General features: G+C 48.5%; 1 long non-coding RNA gene across 4 annotated transcripts in view; it reads left to right on the forward strand.

Moving 5' to 3' along the window:
* The window catches only part of LOC103160422, a 33,253-nt gene that overhangs the window by 5,311 nt on the left and 22,000 nt on the right, over positions 1 to 5,942 (forward strand). For 3 of the 4 annotated variants that reach the window (XR_004770673.1, XR_003486892.2, XR_003486893.2), the window contains exons 3-4: positions 1,693 to 1,792; positions 5,071 to 5,209. This is a non-coding gene — a long non-coding RNA (uncharacterized LOC103160422). The remainder of the gene's footprint in view (positions 1 to 1,692; positions 1,793 to 5,070; positions 5,210 to 5,942) is intronic. The other variant, XR_004770674.1, reaches the window with a different exon arrangement.

Raw genomic sequence — 5,942 nt, forward strand, 5'->3', positions numbered from 1 at the left:
GATCCTCATTGCTGCGGTAAAAACAGCAGGCTGCTCTGGAGGTATGACAGGAGCTACGGCGGCCCTTGGGCAGGGAGACTTTATCTAAGGATAGTATGTAAAAGCCTCTGTCATTGCAGCCTTTACTTTTGCCTGGAGTAAAGGAGGATGGTGTTGAGATGGTGGTATCTGTCTGTCTGAGCTCTGCAGCGCTCTCTCTCTCTCTCTCTCTCTCTCTCTCTCTCTCTCTCTCTGTGTGTGTGTGTGTGTGTGTGTGTCTGCCCCTAGGTCATTTTCCTATCATCAATTAAAGAGCCTGTGGTGTCCCTCACTGTGGCCTCCCTGTCATCACCAGTGTAACCAGTGTATAAGCTTTGGGTCAATGTCAGTGGAGGACAATGTATAAGATGCCCAGCCTGAGAGGAACCTGGAGTGTCCATTGCTGTGAGAGGCCAGGGTGGATGTAGCCCTTCTGACCTCTGACCCTGCAGCCTTCAAGACTAGGAAGAGGTATAAGAGGTCATCTCGTAGTTAACATGTTGTCCAGCTCTTCTAGGGCCTCCAGGTTAAGAAAAGAGTAAGTTTGTTTCTTTGTTTCATGGTTCCAGGGTTGAACCCATGCATTTCAGGCAAATAATCTACTGACTGAGCTACACTCACAGTGAAAGGAGAGACTCAGCTTTATCTATTTATGTATTTATTATTGTTTTAGACAGGGCTTCCTACAGCCTCGCCTAGCCTTGAACTCACTATGTAGCCATGATTAGCCCTTGATTCCTGGCCTTCATTCCGGCACTTCCTGAGTGCTGGGATTACAGGCATGTGCCACTGCACCTGGCTTAAAGCTAAATTTAACAGGTTGAAGTATGTGAGGCCTCAGAGGAAGGTGGGAGCAAGTGTGCAGACTAATGACCAAGCCCCTTCCCATCACGTAAGAGAGCAGGAGGCCAGAGAGGCTTAACATGCTCGGCAGAGCCCATTGGCAGAGTGTAGATGACTGAGCACCAATGGGCAGACTGCACATGTTTATGGGTTATCAGCAGAACCTATTGGAAACTGGGCTAGAGACAGTTGTATTACATTATAGCAAAATAAATAAAATCTGCCTGCTTTCTGCCTATGCCCTGAAAACTTAAATGAGAATGAATTCAAAGGGCAAGGATTAAGATATTTGGCAGGGGAACTTTTGTTTTGTTTTGTTTTTTGAGACAGGGTTTCACTGTAACAGCCCTGGCTGTCCTGGAACTCGCTGTGTAGACTAGGCTGGCCTCAAACTCACAGAGATCTGCCTGCCTCTGCCTCCCAAGTGCTGGGATTAAAGGCATGCGCCACCACTGCCTGGTCAACAGAGGAAATTTTAAGATAGCATAGTATGTTTGCTGCTCTTGGTCAGAAATATGTGAAAAAAATGTTCAATTTATTGAAAAGAAGGTGAATAAGTTTTGAATTGTGAACGGGACAGGTGCAGACAAAGGAGAAAGCAGTTGTTCCATGAACTAGATAAACTAACTGTGGTGGTTTGAATGAGAATGGTCCCTATAAGCTCCTATGTTTAAATTTTTGGGCCCCAGTTAGTGGAACTATTTGGGAAGGATTAGGAGGTGTGGCCTTGTGGAGTGGGTGTGACCTCGTTGGGGGTGCCTTTTGCCATGCCACTGGGAGTGGGATTCAAAACTCCATACCAGGCCATGTGTTTCTGTCTGCCTGTTGCAGATCAGGCAGAAGACCAGGATGTAAAGCTGTCTGCTACTACTCCAGTGACTTGCCTGTCTCCTTCCTGCTATGACGATCATGAACGTTACCCTCTCAAAGTGTAAGCAAGCCCCCAGCTAAATGCTTTCTTTTATAAGAGTTGTTTTGATCATGGTGTATCTTCACAGTAATGGAATAATAACTCAGACAAACAGTTACATTAACTAGAGAAACCTCATTCTGCCATAGGGAAGGTGTCGTGAGGGCAAAACCCTGACCACCAAAGGCTCCAATTTAGGAAATGCACATTCCATTTGAAAGGAGAAAGCGCCAGGTATGGTGGTGCACGCCTTTAATCCCAGCACTCAGGAGGCAGGGCAGGCGGATCTCAGTGAGTTCAAGGCAGGCCTGCCCTATAGAGTGAGTTTCAAGACAGGCTCCAAAGCTACAGAGAAACCCTGTCTTGAGTCCCCCTCCCCCCAAAAAGGAGAAAGTTTGAACTGGGAGTGCTGTTTGGGAAGTGTTCTCCCAGGTCACCAACATGCACAAAGGCCAGTGAGAGCTGTGGCAGAAGAGGGCCAGAACACATCTAGAGCATAGTTTAGCAGCACTGTCCATGTGTTTTTTCAGGCAAACAAAATGCAAGCGTTATGGGGTCATGGAGATTTACATCAGTGTTCCTGAAAGCCCCTGAAGCCAGGAGCTGTATGGTAGGCTTGGATTCCTTACAAGGAGGCCCTGGGAAGCCACTGTCTGAAGCTATGAAGGTGAAACCTAAGATGCAATGGAGACTCTAGGGTACTGGAGATTCTAGGGCCATGGGACATCTGCCGAGAAAAAGCTGCAGCCAAGAAGTGGAGCTGACCCCAAAGAAAAGCTATGTGTGAGTCAGGCAGCAGAGCTGGAGGGCAGGGGTACCTAACACTGTTAGAGCCTAGAGGATGCCACCAAGAGTCCCAGATGCCAGATAGGAGCTGCAGGGTTTTGTTTGGGGGCAGGTGGTCTGAGACAGGGTTTCTCTGTGTAGCCCTGGCTGTCCTAGAACTCGCCCTGTAGACCGGGCTGGCCTTGAATTCAGAGATCCACCTGCCTCTGCCTCCCGAGTGCTGGAATTAAAGGTATTATGCCACCACCTCCAGCCAAGCTTTGGGTTTTCTCTGCCTGACCTTAGTCTTGCTTGGGTCTGATTTTTCCTGTGCTGCTTTCCTTTGTTTTGGAATGAGGGCATTTACCCTGTGTGTTGGAGGTGTGTCACTCACACGTGTCGCTGTGTGTTGGAAATGTGCTGCTTGTCGTTTGTTTCACAGGGGCTCACCGTTAAGCGGCTTCCTGAGCTTCAGGAGAGACTTCGTTGATCTTTGCTATGGAGACTTTTAGAGATGCATTAGATGCATCTCATAGGGGCCAGAGATAGGATGCTATAACGTGATGTGTCTGATCACAGTTGCTAACTTGGCTAGATTTAGAATGATGTGAGGGTTCCGCATAACTGAAGACCCATCCTGGGCTGGGGTTCAAGACTGACTAAAAAAGGGGGAGGGGGCGGGAGCCAGTTGAGCACTGGGGCTCCTCTCTTTCTGCTTCCTAACTATTGATTCAGTGTGACCAGCATCCTGCACACCCAGCCACCATGGTTCTCCCACCATGAAGGACTCTAGTTCCTCAGGTCCTGAGCCAAAGTTAGTCCTTCCTTAAGTTCAGGTAATTTGTCACAGTGACAAGAATTGTAGCTAAGACACAAAGGCACTAAAAAGATAATTGTAAAGATAGATGGGGTAGTTTGATGAAAGGTTTGTTAATTAAAAAAAAAAAAAGAGAGAGAGAACACTGGCTGCTCTTGCATGGGACCAGGGTTTAGTTCCCAATTCCAAGGGATCCAACGTCCCCTTCTGGCTTTTTGTCGCCACTGCATGTGTATGGTGCAGATACATACATGCAGACAAAACACTCATGCACATAAAATAAAAATGCTTTACAAAAGAAGCCGAGGAGTGGGAGCAGCAGGAGCTGCCGCTGAACCTTTTGTTTGTGTGTGTGTGTGTGTGTGTAAACATATACAGGCCAGGGGTCAGGGGTCACCTTTGGATGTTTTTACTTAGGAGACATTCACCTTGGATTTTGTTGCTGTTGTTGTTGCCACCCCCCCCCCCCGCAGGGTTTTTCTGTGGCTTTGGAGCCTATCCTGCAACTAGCTCTTGTAGACCAGGCTGGTCTCGAACTCAGAGATCTGCCTCCCGAGTGCTGGGATTAAAGGCATGCGCCACCAACACCCAGGGCCACCTTGGTTTTTGAGACAGGTTTTCTTCCCCCGCCCCATCTCTGCCTCCCAGGAGTGGGATAACAAACATACTACCAGGACTGGCTTTTTTTAATGATTTTACTTTTAATGTATGTGCATTGATCTTTTGCCTGCCTGTATGTGTCTGTAAAGGGTCAGATCCCCTGGGACTGGATTTATAGACAGTTATGAGCTGCCATGTGGGTGCTGGGATTTGAACCCAGGTCCTCTGGAAGAGCAGCCAGTGTTCTTAACCACTGAGCCATCTCTGTAGTTTTTTATGTGAATCAAACTCAGATCCTCATGCTTGCATAGCAAACACGTTACCCACTGAGGCATCTTCCCAGGCAGGAGTCTTTCTACTCCTTCATCTCATCAATGCTAGGTAAAATATGTTCTCCTCCTTGTAAAAACTCAGGCATCCAGGGGCTAGAGAGATGGCCCAGTGGTTTAGAGTAGCTGCTGCTCTTCCAGAGGACATGAGTTCGGTTCACAGGCTCACCAACTTGTCTGTACCTCATGCTCCAGGGAATCTGATGCCTCTGGCCTCTGAGGACACCTTCCCTCATATGCACATGCCCCCCCTACACACACATAATTTAAAATAATAAATCTTAAACAAATAAATCATCCCAGGTATCCCACAAGAGACAAGGGTATAATGCCATAGCCTGTATATCTGTATGTCTCCCTGAGAAGGGAATTCCCATACGCCAACCTGCTTCTTCTAGCTGGGGGTTGACACCATTTGTTTATAAAGGAGGCCAAGAGTGAACTCAGCATAAAGTCCAGGCCTTGGGGTCAGCCCCCAGGTAACCCTGTGCCTGAGGCACTGTGTGACTGAAAGAAGTCAGTTGGCTAATGCACCCTGTCCCTTTGCACTACCCAGGATTCCGAGCACAGCAAGGCCTTCCTTTCCCCAGCTGCCAAGGCTACACTGAGATGCAGGCTGATGGGCCAATGAGGCTTCTATGCCAGGGATGACCCAGCTGTCAGTCTACTATTGCCCAAAAGGCTTGAGACTAAGCAGCAAGGGTCACCTTCTGCTGACAGAGAAGTGATTAAGGGCAGAGAGCCCAGACCCAACTGAAGTCCATGTCTTTTTTTTTTTTATTTTTCAGCTATGTGGGGGTTGACTGGCTCTGGGGAAAAGTGTTGTTGGCTAGTATAGGTGGCTGGCGACAAAGGGCAGAGTGCAAGGGGGCGGCCAGCGCAGAAGTCTCGGCACTCATCAGAACTGCGGTCCTGGCTGGTCTGAGGGTAAGTACAAAGTGTCCAGTTTTCTACATGTCTGAGGCAGACTGACCTCTTCTTCCAGCCCTCTGCTACTCTTTAGCGCCCCCCCCCCAGGCTTACACATTTAACTCCAGTTTTAAATCTGAATAAATCACAACCCCTGACTTTTCTGTAGTTCTGCCAAGAAGAAAAAGTCCCCAACATACTTCAGATCTGCATCCCTACTGGAACTGGGAGGCGTGGCCAATGGGTTGCCCTCTGAGGGACTGGTGAGGGGCAGAAGAGAAGTAGAACCCAAGGCTAGTCAGGGTCCTGTCTCAGGAAAAGCTGGGCCTCTAGCTGCTGACCCTGAAATGGTCCTCCACTGTGGGAAGAACTCTCTATCCATGGGAACTGTGTTTTCTGAGCCAAGGTTCTTAACTCATCTGCTAGCTTCTTAGGGACTGGGCAGCAAACACCTTCCTCAGGGGCTGGGGCAGGTGTAGAGTAAGTTAGTCCACCAGCTTAGGAAGTCCCTTTCTAGGATTTATCTCTGTGGCTGAAGCAAGACTGTTTAGTAAAGAAAAAAGCAGAGACATTACATTGCTCTGGAAATCCCCAGAGGTGCTCCCCAAAGGTGCTCTGAACATTCCTCTTCTTTGGGACCACGGCCTGGATGTGCTTGTGCCAGGATGGTAAGTTAAAAGCATGGGGCTCCTAGGAGTCCCCTCCATGAGACCTCTGAAGTAACAGACAAAGGGAGCCCAACTGCCAAAAG

This window comes from Cricetulus griseus, chromosome 7, assembly GCF_003668045.3.
Source record: "Cricetulus griseus strain 17A/GY chromosome 7, alternate assembly CriGri-PICRH-1.0, whole genome shotgun sequence".
Classification (NCBI taxonomy): Eukaryota; Metazoa; Chordata; class Mammalia; order Rodentia; family Cricetidae; genus Cricetulus; species Cricetulus griseus.